We start from the raw sequence: 12,792 nt of genomic DNA, 5'->3' as shown, positions 1-12,792 counted from the left end.
CAGCGACCAAAAAACATAATTTTGGCGTTTGGAAATTTTTTTGACGCTACACCTTTTACTGATTAAATTAATTGATTTTATATTTTGATCGGGCATTTCTGAACTCGGCGATACCAAATATGTGTATTTTTTTAATGGGGTGAAAGGGGGGTGATTTGAACTTCTAGGTTTTTTTATTTTTTTTAATTTTTTAAAACTTTAACTTTTTTTTTTACTTTTTATTTTTTTTTATTTTACTAGTTTCCCTAGGGGGCTATAGCGATCAGCAATCCGATCGCTCTGCCCTATCTGCAGATCACAGCTACAGAACTGAGAACTGCAGATTTGGTGCTTTACTTTCAATGCTGGCTGTATTCCAGCATTGAGAGGAAGTGACTCATGTTAGCTACAGGCGTCATCACATGACCCTGTGCTACCATGGCAACCACTGAAAGTCACGTGATCATGTCACGTGACTTCCGATGGGGGCGAGGTAAGTCACTGTCATGGCGGCGCGCATATACATCTCTCTGCCACATTTTGGCAGCGAGATGTAAGGGGTTAATGGTCGCGGGTAGAAGCAATTCCACCCGCGACTAGCAGGCACACATGTCAGCTGTTCAAAACAGCTGATATGTGCGCGGATCGCCGGGACCTGCCCACGGCAGGGGGCGGGAATTAACCTCACACAATCCATGACGTACCCAGTACGTCATGGGTCGTTAAGGGGTTAAAGTGATTTAGAGGCCTCTAAATATTGGAAAATCTCCTAAAGGGATACCATTTTAAAAATGGCAACCCTCCCTCAAAGTATATAAAACTACTGTTTGGGCACACTGACGAACTCCAAAAGGAAGGAGTGATGTTTTTGAGACCAACTTGGATGGAATTGTTTGCTTGTGCAAAGTCACATTTAAATATGCCCACACAGTGAGAAAAAAAACACAAATGACCCAATTTGGAAACTATACCCTCAAGGAATTTTGTTAGAGGTGTGGTGAGCACTTTGAATCTTAACCCCTTCAGCCCCGGGGCACTTTCCGTTTTTGCGTTTTTGTTTTTTGCTCCCCTTCTTCCGAGATCCGTAACTTTTTTATTTTTCCGTCAATCTTGCCATATGAGGGCTTGTTTTTTGCGGGACAAGTTGTACTTTTAAATGAAACCATAAGTTTTACCATATGGTGTACTGGAAAGCAGCAAAAAAATTCCAAGTGTGGAAAAATTGCAAAAAAAGTGTGATGGCACAATAGTTTTTGGGATGTTTTATTCACGGTGTTCACTATATGGTAAAACTGATGTGTGGGTATGATACCTGAGGTCGGTGCGAGTTTGTAGACACCAAACATGTATAGGTTTACTTGTATCTAAGGGGTTAAAAAAAATTCACAAGTTTGTCCAATAAAAGTGGCGCACGTTTTGCGCCATTTTCCAAAACACGTAGCGTTCTTATTTTTTGGGATCTATGGCTCAGTGATGGCTTATTTTTTGCGTCTCGAGCTGATGTTTCTAATGGTAGCCTTTTTGCGCAGATGCTACGTTTTGATCGCCTGTTATTGCATTTTGCGTAAAACTTGCGGCGACCAAAAAACGTAATTTTGGCGTTTGGAATTTTTTTGCCACTACGCCGTTTATCAATCAGATTAATTGATTTTATATTTTGATAGATCGGGCATTTCTGAACGCGGCGATACCAAATATGTGTATATTTATTTATTTTTTAACCCTTTAATTTTCAATGGGGGGAAAGGGGGGTGATTTGAACTTTTAGGTTTTTTGTTTTTTTTTTAATTTTTTAAAACTTTTTTTTTACTTTTTTTATTTTATTTTACTAGTCCCCCTAGGGGGCTATAGCGATCAGCAATCCGATTGCTGATCGCTATCTGCTGATCACAGCTATACCGCTGTAATCAGCAGAAATAGTCACTTTCTTTCTTCCTCTGCTCCGTGCCGAGGAAGAATGAAAGTGAAACTTCTTAGCACCAGGCGTCATCACATGACCCTGTGCTACGATGGCAACCACCGAACGTAACGTGATCACTCACGTGACGTCCGGAGGGGGCGGCGGTAAGAAAAAAAGATGGCCGCGCGCATATAGATCTCGCTGCCAGACTTTGGCAGCGAGATCTAAGGGGTTAATGTTCCGGGTGGAATGCGATTCCACTCGGAACATGTAGGCACACATGTCAGCTGTTGAAAACAGCTGATATGTGTGCCGATCCACGCCGCCTGCCCGCGGCAGGGGGCGGGGATTACCGGGACACGATCCATGACGGAAAGATCCGTCCATGGTCGTGAAGGGGTTAAGGTGTTTTACTGAATTTTATAATGCTGAGCTGTAAAAAAAATAAATCACATTTTTTCCCACAAAAATGTTGCTTTAGCCCCAATTTTTTACAAGGGTAACAGGAGAAATAGACCCCAAAATCTGTTGTGCAATTTCTCCTGAGCACGCTGATACCCCATATGTGGTTGAAAACTACTGTTTGGGCACACTGCCGCTCTCCAAAAGGAGGAGTGATGTCTTGGAGTGCAGACTTATACGGAATTGCAAGAAGATCAAGCGAATCTTCATACTTTTGTACAATCTCCATGATGGCGGAGATATATATTTCTGACGCTATGTGCCCTTGATCACTGAGTAAAACATTGCATCATGGTACAAGGTTTAAAAACAAAATTCAGCCAATTATAGAACATATACAAAATGTAAGTAGCTACCATGAAATTATATACAAAAATATCACAGCAAAATATACATTTGTGAAAAACTTAATAAATATATATGGTATCATTTTTATAATTCACCCCTTTCGAGTACTTAGTGTCCAATTTTGCAAGCCAAGAAGCCTCTTGTAGTAAAACTTTTTTTCACCAATCTCCGCCATGTATGGGATTCTTAAAAGGGTGGTTCACCCATATTTTTTATTGTCTAGATCGATAATATATTGATAAACAATGTTTCTCTCAAATACCTTGTGTTGGCAATAGTACCTGTGAGAGGCGCTATTGCAGACCGCTGTTCCCCACTCCGTGACCTCGGGCTCCATGACTTCGGGGATCTGCTGACGTCACGTCAAGTTCCGGACTCTGATAATGCTAAAGTATGGAATCCATGAATGTGTGAACATGGACCTGCATTACTGCTAAGGAAAATCTAAGAAAAATGAGATATTTAACATATATAAATGGCGATTTGTATATCTGTCCAGTTGCCACTTCATGGCATATCTCGTAACTCGGTACCTACACTATACTGAAACCTCTCTCTGGGTTAAAAACCTCCTCTATATGGGCAAGTAGTAACCTGCTATATAGAATAAGATTACCTCTGGCAAGTGGGGGAGGGGTGCACGGTCAGAAGGTATGACCCTCTTAATATAGACAAAAAGACTGACTGCACTCACCAAACTGAGGTGTGGACAGGTGCATAATTGAACATGACATAAAATACAAAAAAAGACAGTTTAGTTATGCAGTTCAGTTATTGTTCTCTTTTTAGTTAACCAAAAATAAACCTCTGGATGTCCTATAGCTCGGGGATGAGCTATGTTTAATCAAGGGGGAATGTGACGCCCTGGACTATTCAAGTCGTCACAGGGTTCTGCACAATCTTTCTCTCCCCGTGCAGGGCTCAACCCCCCATGGTTCTGGGAACCTAACCTGCAGTACTGCCTCCACCAGCATTCACAAATCCTAGATACACCTTGCACCACATCCTGTCAAGCACACCAGTGGGCTGATTAAGCTGGAATAGGGCCGTCCACCTAGGGGTCAGGCAGGGAGGTGTCAAGTCATTGCAGTGGTAGCCCTCGAGCTGTGAGGAGCTCTGAGGAAGCTGGGAATTGTAGCTCCCAGGGGCAAAGCAGACTAGGTCTCAGACGGTGGTTTTGACCAGAGGAGTCGGACCCCCAGTCACAGGGGATTGAGGCTAGGTGCCTGGGACCTGTCTTGGAGGATGGTCAGCAGCCTGAGCCTAATCACTGGTCCAGTACCGAAGGCACAATGGGGTACACAGACCCTAGGTCGGGGAGAAGCTTTAGGCAACCCGGCAATTAACCTGCGAAGGACATGACCTCTATGGACTGTTCCCACAAAGCTCAGAGATCGTGGGCACTAGCGCAATGAGGGGGATAGGGCTTTCCAAACAAGCAGCTCACTGAAATCCCAAGCGTGAGCTCCTGAGAGCAAGCTCTTTTACTTAGCCACAGTGGGGAGCGGGACCCGGAAAGATCCAAGTTGACGGGCCACAAAGGACACTCTAAAAATACTGTGCCAGGAGGCAGGTCACGGACCACCAGTGCAGCAGGGGACGGGACCCGGACAAGTTCCTCCAAGAGGGCAGCAGCACCAAGAGACTTGGTTTACCATGTTGTCAGCGTCTGCTTTATTGCTGAGTGAGTACCTGATTAACCCCTGCAACCAGCGAGCCTGCGCTCCTCCCTGCATCCCATCCCACCATCTGGGGTCCCGGGGCCTTTCCTTACCCGTGGAGGGTAACGTCATCTAGCTGCCCTACTACATCACCCCGGGTACTCCCCAATGGCAGCAGCGATACTCCCAATTATCGTACACCACGGGTGGCGTCACAAACTATATCTCCCCTATAAATACCCCCTTCTTCATTCGGGTGTGACCCTTAGCCCCCATGTCCGCAGACTCTCGAGCCACGAGCAGTAACATCCAGATCTGAGCGGTTCGACCGCTGCCGGGGCATTACACAAACACTTTGGAGATTTATTAAGGTGAAACAAAGAAGGTAAAAAGGTACAAATCACGTGTAAGACCGAGATCGATTACAAAAGGTATCACAAAGGTGACACACTTATGGCACAGCATCATATGAACAACAAGTAGTAAAAAATCCATAAATAGTGACATATCAATAACATAGCAGTCAGTATCAATTGTAAACAATCAGACATAGTCACTCAAGGAAATTACATACCAAGTAACACCCTTTGTTCAAAAGGTTATAGCAGAATAAAGTGGCAGAAGTGCAAGACAAGGAGTACGGGGTCCCTCCTACATGTGAGTGGTAACGCGCGTTTCACGTATTTTGAGTATCAGGCTTCATCAGACCAGGGAGGTAGTAAGAAGTTCCTGGTTTGAGGACCTTTTATGCAACACCATGTGACGAGTCACTTGGTGAAAGTAAACCAGTCAGCGATGACTTAAATGGCGCATGCGCGGCTGGCACAGACCCCATAGCGAACGTGTACAGCGTCAGACAAAGGAGTGCACAAGAGGGGGCATAATGACGCTGTAACAGTGTGTCCCTCCCCCGCCTTTGCTCATGGTGTAATAGTCTGTCTCTCCTTGACCGTCCTGTATGTACTACTGGTGGGGGATTGTTTGTTCTTCTCAGCATTGGACTTCTCCAACCACAACTTGGTAAACAAGAAAGAGCCAGGACTTCTAAAGTCCATTCATGTATCAAGTGTCCAGGGGGAGTTGGACTCTTCTGCCCACCTTAGGGGCTGATCCCAGGAGAGAAGAACAATGAGACCCATGTTAGGTCAGTTAGTTGGATCTCAGCTGAAGAAGGACTAGGATCTATTGTTGAGGCTGGATCCTAGAGCCTGTGTATGGACTGTCACAGACTCGAGATCAGTGGCCACGTGGGATTTCGTTTTGTTGTTCACCCTGTTGGACTCAAGGAACTCATAAGGACCATTGCCATATTTTCCCTGGCATCGGAATACCGGGAGGTGCCCCTAGATCTTTTGTTTTGTTGTGGACTCCTTGCAGACTTTAAGGATTTATATTTGTTTGGTGCTTTATCTTTGTGGTTCCAATAAAGCCCTTTGGATTGTTCCTTGGCCTGGCGTCCCTTACTGCTCTGCCTCATACCCCGTCACAAACTGGTTGGCAGCGGCGGGATCAGAGCAGAAAGAATGGAGGACAACGGCCCATTAACATCTGGAATCAGAAACTCAGAGTACAAGAACTGGACTGTGGTGAGCCTACAAACAAAGGCCTGTGAATTAGGAGTCGGCTACAAAGGACTCTCTAAGGAGCAACTAATTGAGGCATTGGAAAACGCTTGCCTGCAAGATGGCACCGAGGAAGGATTTCCACAGCAAGGGGAGGAAAGACGGGAGCTGGAGGTAAATATCCAAAAAAGTCAATGGGTTGTGTGGTATGAGGAGGAGATGGCACTGCTTGGAGATGAGGCCATCATAGAAGATAAGAGGGAGGCCATTCGCAGAGCTCAAGAGAGGGCAGCATTGCTGGAGAGGAGGCTTGCTGTGGAAGCAGCTAGAGGCTCCAGACAAACTGTAACCACAGCACCCACTATGAGGGAATTCTCCAGAGTGTCCCGCAAGGACTTTAAGCCATTTAATTAAGCTGCAGGCAACATTGAGGGCTTCTTCCAGGACTTTGAGCATCAGTGCCGATTAATGGAAGTCCCAGAAAGAGAGCGAGTCAGACACCTGGTGGGCCTCTTGGAGGGTGGAGCTGCCGACGCCTATAGAGCTATGGACCCTCAGTGGAATTGTGAGCATGGGGAGATAAAACAGACCATTTTAGAACATTATGCCATGACCCCAGATACTTATAGGACTCAGTTCCGTAAGTTAGCCTGTGATAGGGAAGTGTCTTTCAAGATGTATGCCCACAGACTGAAACAAGTATGCCATCGCTGGCTGGAGGGAGAGGGGGCCTTAACTTGGGAGACCTTCCTCCAGGTCATCCTGAAAGAGCAGTTCTATGCCAGGTGCCCTGCTGAAATCAGGGAATGGGTGCGCAAGAGGTGACCAGAGACAGTGGAACAAGCTGCTGCTCTAGCTGATGAGCTTCTCACCATCAAGCCTCAATGGAAAAAGGCTACTAGTCAGTGAGAAAAAACTACCAGCTCCCCAACATCAGTGGTCCCTTGTCCTTTGGCCTCCAATGTTCACCGTCCCATTAGACTACCAACACATAGCGGACCCCGTGTGAATGTGCCTCCTACTACTCCTGCCTCCTCTTTGGGAGTACGACGTGGAGAAAGACTCATAGAACATAGATGTTATGGATGTGGGCAGCTGGGTCATCTGCAAGCTCACTGTCCAGGTCTTCGGAGGCAAAACAGTTACAGACCCCCTTTGCCTGTCCATTATCTACAGACAACCTCAACAGGAGAAGAGCTGGATTCACTCCCTGATGATTCGACAAAAGACTCTGATATGTTGACTTCCCTACCAGGAGTCTATGGGGTGCGAGCCACATCCGCCCGTTCTTCTGATCTTCAGCATAAACATCTAAAGGAGGTCGTGCTGGATGGCCAAAAAGTTGTTGGCTTTCGTGACACTGGGGCTTTTCTCACCATCGCAGATCCCCGAGTAATTCAACCAGAAGCAATGCAAAAGGGACCAGGAATTGCCATTGAATTGGCTGGAGGTACTCAAAGATACATTCCAAGAGCGAGTGTGACCCTGGATTATGGTTTTGGGGCAAAACAATGCATGATTGGTGTGATGACCGGCCTTCCTGCAGACATTCTTCTAGGGAATGATGTGGGGAATCTTCAATGCCACTTTGTCGCTGCGATAACCAGAAGTCAAGCCAAGAGAGCAGCAGATGTGGACATGTTTAACCCATCAATGGAAATGAGTCCACCCGAACTGCCGTCACAGCCGGTGAATGATTCTTCTTGTGGGTCTCATATGAATGTCACTTGGGATAAAGTTCAGTTTAGACAAGAGGTAGAGACTGACCCCACCCTGGCTAGCTTTAGAGCTCGGGCTGAAGTAGGGCAGTTAGGAGAAAATGGGGAAAACATTATTAGAGAAAATGGAGTTCTATATTGGGTTACCAATGCTGACTCCCTAGATAAACCCTGGACTTATAGCAAACAGCTGATTGTTCCTCAGAAATACAGAGTTTCCCTATTACACCATGCTCATGACATTCCTACTGCTGGCCATCAAGGGAAAACCCGCACCGAGAGACGATTGACTCAAATTTTCTATTGGCCTGGAATTTCTCAAGCAGTGCCACATTTCTGCCGAACTTGCGACATATGGCAGAGTAGAGGGCAACCCGGAGATCACCCAAAGGCACCCTTGCAACCACTCCCTATCATAGAAGAACCCTTTCAAAGAGTAGCTGTCGATATCATTGGACCTCCGGCTAAACCAAGTAAATCTGGAAAGCAGTACATTCTCACTGTTGTGGACTACGCCACCCGATATCCAGAAGCCGTGGCCTTGTCAAGTATTTCCGCAGCCAAGGTGGCCGAGGCCCTTGTTACCATTTTCACCCAAGTAGGATTCCTGAGTGAGATCTTATCGGACCAAGGCTCCCAGTTCATGTCAGAGTTGGTGCAGTGTCTGTGGCGCACCTGTGGAGTACGAGCAATTCGAACTACAGCATACCATCCTCAAACCAATGGACTTTGTGAACGGTTTAATCAAACACTGAAAAATATGCTAAGGGCCTTCACTGACAGGGATTACGACTGGGAGAAGTACCTACCCCATCTCCTGTTTGCCTATCGGGAAGTTCCCCAGGAGTCCACTGGGTTTTCCCCCTTTGAACTACTCTATGGAAGAAAGGTCAGAGGACCCTTAACTCTGCTAAAGGAATATTGGGAGGGGCAAGTTGAAGATACAGGAACCCCTGTTGTTCCATATGTCCTCAAGCTTCGGGAAACCCTGGCTCAATTTGCAAGTTTGGCTCAGGATCATGTGCAGATGGCTCAAACCAGACAAAAGACATGGTATGACCGCAAAGCACGCTATTGAGAATTTGTAGAGGGGCAACAAGTCTTAATGATTGTTCCCCATCAGCAAAATAAACTCCAGACAACATGGGAGGGTCCCTTCCGGGTTCTCAGAAAACTAAATGACACCAATTACCTTCTTGCTCTAGATGATCAGGGTCTAAGACAAAGGACTGTCCATGTGAATATGATTAAGGAGTACCATGACCGGACATTACCTATGATAGCGAGCTGTCGGCTGGCTTCAGAAGATGGTCAGGAGTATGAGGACCCATTACCTGATCTTGTTGAAGCAGCCAGAGCCCCATCCACTGTGGAACAGGTTCCTCTGAGAGATCACTTAGATTCCTTACAGAAAAAACAAATGCTGGTAGTGCTCCATCAGAGACAGGCTGCTTTCTCATCCCGACCAGGTCGAACCACAGTAACCCAACATCATGTGGACACTCAGGCATCCGTCCCATACAGCAGGCTCCCTACCGGGTACCAGAATCAGTTAGAAATGCGATGCAGCATGAGGTGGAGGAGATGTTACAGCTTGGGATGATTCAGGCCTCCCATAGTCCTTGGGCCTCTCCTGTTGTGTTAGTACCCAAGAAAGATGGGAGTACTTGATTTTGTGTGGACTACAGACGACAAAATGACCATACCATCAGTGATGCTTACCCAATGCCCCGCATTGATGAACTTCTAGACCGGCTAGCTGGGGCACGATACGTCACCACCTTGGATCTCAGTAAGTGATACTGGCAAATTCCCCTGACAGAGGAATGTAGAGAAAGGTCAGCTTTTATAACCCCCTTTGGTCTGTATGAATTTATAAACATGCCTTTCGGAATGAAAAACGCCGCTGCAACCTTTCAGAGAATGGGGGACCAGATCCTCCGGGGATGTGGCGACTTCGTTTGTGCCTACCTGGATGATATCGCCGTCTTTAGCCACACATGGGAGGAACATCTGAATCAAGTAGCTGTTGTTCTTGACTGGATTCTCGCAGCAGGCCTAACTATTCAACCTGAGAAATGCCAATTGGGGATGGGTGAAGTCCAATACCTAGGGCATCGAGTAGGAGGAGGGAAGTTATGTCCTGAACCTGCCAAAATCCAGGCTATTAGAGACTGGCCTGTACCCCAAACTAAGAAACAAGCTAGGGCTTTTTTGGGCACTGCCAGTTATTACCGAAAATTTGTTTCTCATTTCAGCTCTGTGGCCAAGCCCCTAACAGACCTCACGAAGAAAACGATGCCCCGGCTGGTCATCTGGACTCCAGTCTGTGATGAGGCTTTTACCCGGCTGAAGGACGCCTTGGTCTGCGACCCTGTTCTGGTTGCTCCAGACTATAAGAGGAGATTCATTGTGCAGACGGATGCCTCTTCTTATGGATTGGGAGCTGTACTCAGCCAGGTGAATGCAGCCGGCGAGGAGCACCCCATTGCCTACCTCAGCAGGAAACCGCTGGACCGAGAAGTGCAGCTGTTGAGAAGGAATGTCTGGCTGTAGTATGGGCCCTTAGGAAACTAAGGCTGTATCTGTATGGACGAGAATTCACTGTGGTTACTGATCACAATCCCCTCACCTGGCTGAACAGAGTCTCTGGGGACAATGGACGCTTACTATGATGGAGCCTGGCTCTTCAACCCTATAACTTTACAATACAATATAGAAGGGGCAGCCAACACCAAAATGCAGACGGATTGTCCAGGCAAGAGGAGCCCAGAGTCAGGGTCGGCATGTTTACGTTTACTAGAGAAGCGACATGTTGAGGTCACTAGTCCGTACACAAATTGAGTGGGGAAGGGGTTGTAACAGTGTGTCCCTCCCCCGCCTTTGCTCATGGTGTAATAGTCTGTCTCTCCTTGACTGTCCTGTATGTACTACTGGTGGGGGATTGTTTGTTCTTCTCAGCATGGGACTTCTCCAATCCACAACTTGGTAAACAAGAAAGAGCTAGGACTTCTAAAGTCCATTCATGTATCAAGTGTCCAGGCGGAGTTGGACTCTTCTGCCCACCTTAGGGGCTGATCCCAGGAGAGAAGAACAATGAGACCCATGTTAGGTCAGTTAGTTGGATCTCGGATGGAGAAGGACTAAGATCTATTGCTGAGGCTGGATCCTAGAGCCTGTGTATGGACTGTCACAGACTCGAGATCAGTGGCCACGTGGGATTGCATTTTGTTGTTCACCCTGTTGGACTCAAGGAACTCATAAGGACCATTGCCATATTTTCCCTGGCATCGGAATACCGGGAGGTGACCCTAGATCTTTTGTTTTGTTGTGGACTCCTTGCAGACTTTAAGGATCTATATTTGTTTGGTGCTTTATCTTTGTGGTTCCAATAAAGCCCTTTGGATTGTTCCTTGGCCTGGCATCCCTTACTGCTCTGCCGCATACCCCATCACAGACGCGTCACCATCAGCCCCCAAACGTGCATCCCACTGCCGCAGAGATGCCGCTGGGCCCGCTGGGAAGTGTGCCACCAGTCACGCATGCACACACATCACTTTTTGGAACTTAAAAAACCTGGATGAATAATAAGCAACCAATGAAGATGGTTTGACTAGGGTGCATAATAACAGATCACACCATACATATGTAAATTATAAATATTTGTGCATAATATATGGAATAGGCAGTCATGATTCAATGTAAACAGTTCCTATAATAGAAGAACTTCATCCTTGTCAGTATAGGCTGCACAAAGTGTCCAGGTCACCTGTCAAACGGCTGGAAAAAAGGGCCAAAAACAGAGGAAAATAAACTATTTATACGATTCAGAGAGCACCGCAACTCGTTTACTACAGGAATAATAGCCACCAGATTAATAAATCATGTAAGAGAAATGCATAATGCAGACTGTAACATATTAAGATTTGCAGGTTTGGAGTTAGTTGAAATGGCAACAAGGGGTGGAGACACCCACAAATTACTCTTACGAAAACAGGCGCATATATCATTAGATACAATGCTATGGGCCCGTTGGGCTTCAATGATAAAAATGATTTGATTGTTTTTTTGGGTTAAAACATCTATTGTCATTTGTCTATTTATTATTTGCATATCCAGTTTTGAATAACATGTTTTGTATTGTCTTTTAACTACATTTTAATTCACTGACATCAGCAACATGAACCGTTGATTTAAATAATCAGGATATGATGTCACAAGCTGTGAGACCCGTCGAAGCACTGTGAAAGAGTGCGAAACGGCCGTCGTCTGATGTGCTGTCCCGTTCTACCCCCTCCCCGCTTGCCACAGCATGTAACTTCCATCCGTGATTAAATGTTTTCCACTGTACGCTTGCCACAGCATGTAACTTCCATCCGTGATTAAATGTTTTCCACTGCACAGCAAAGACCAGTGAGTGCCTTCATTTCTTTCATATTTATTCCTTGAAAGAAAAAAATAATTTCAAAAATTGTACTATACAAAAGAATCTTTTTTTGAGAAATTTTATCTTAAAATTTAGAATAAAATGATGTGCATGTGTTAAATAATGAATACACATGTATAAATGAAAAAAATAGAGAGGGGGAGGGAAAAAAAGGAGGGAGAAAAAAACCCTACAGAAATGGAGCAAAGCTCAAGGATTCAGACCAGACGGAACCATTGTGCCCAAAATGGTATTCCATTTAGTTTCTTTCCGGGCCAATTTTTTTTAACATTACCACCTCTGTTTCCCATCTGGACTACATCTATTCCCATAATTTGCAATGATTTCGTATTGCACCCATGGTGGCTCCGGAAGTGTCGTGGTAAGGTCTTAAGAGGAGAAGTATCAACCACCGTCTTGGCCGCACATGTTCTCGTACTTTAACCTGCAGTTCCCTTGAGGTCAATCTAATATATATTTTAGGGCAACTGCAAGTGGCGTAATAAATAACATTAGAAGTTGCACAGGAAATATAAAATCTAATGTCAAAATTCCGACTGGCGTCCGCTGTTGAGAAAACTTTAGTGCGAGAGACATTAGTGCAGGCAAGACAGTGGCTGCATGGAAAACAGCCACGTACTAGGTTAGTGGAACCAAAAGGGTAAGGAATCATTGGTACGTAATGACTGTTGACTAGAAAATCCTTAAGGTTTCTAGAACATCGTGCTGCCATAAG

This window comes from Anomaloglossus baeobatrachus, chromosome 7, assembly GCF_048569485.1.
Source record: "Anomaloglossus baeobatrachus isolate aAnoBae1 chromosome 7, aAnoBae1.hap1, whole genome shotgun sequence".
Taxonomy (NCBI): Eukaryota; Metazoa; Chordata; class Amphibia; order Anura; family Aromobatidae; genus Anomaloglossus; species Anomaloglossus baeobatrachus.
This window is presented reverse-complemented; position numbering follows the sequence as displayed.